Genomic DNA, 284 nt, shown 5'->3' on the forward strand with positions numbered 1-284 from the left:
TGAATTCCTTGTTTTGCTTTGCTTGCGTGCACGGCTTTTGCTTTACCTATTAAACTGTCTTTATCTCAACCCATGAGTTTTCTCACTTTTACCCTTCCGATTCTCTCCCCCATTCCACTGAAGGGGGAGTGAGCGAGCGGCTGTGTGGGGCTTAATTGCTGGCTGGGATTAAACCACAACAGTCCTTTTTGGTGCCCAACGTGGGGCTCGAAGGGTTCGAGATAATGACAGATTTGATTGGAATGTGCTAGATCAAATTTATAGCTGTTATTGCTGTTTAGCTA

Source organism: Pygoscelis adeliae, unplaced genomic scaffold (assembly GCF_000699105.1).
Source record: "Pygoscelis adeliae isolate BGI_AS28 unplaced genomic scaffold, ASM69910v1 Scaffold120, whole genome shotgun sequence".
NCBI classification, from domain to species: domain Eukaryota; kingdom Metazoa; phylum Chordata; class Aves; order Sphenisciformes; family Spheniscidae; genus Pygoscelis; species Pygoscelis adeliae.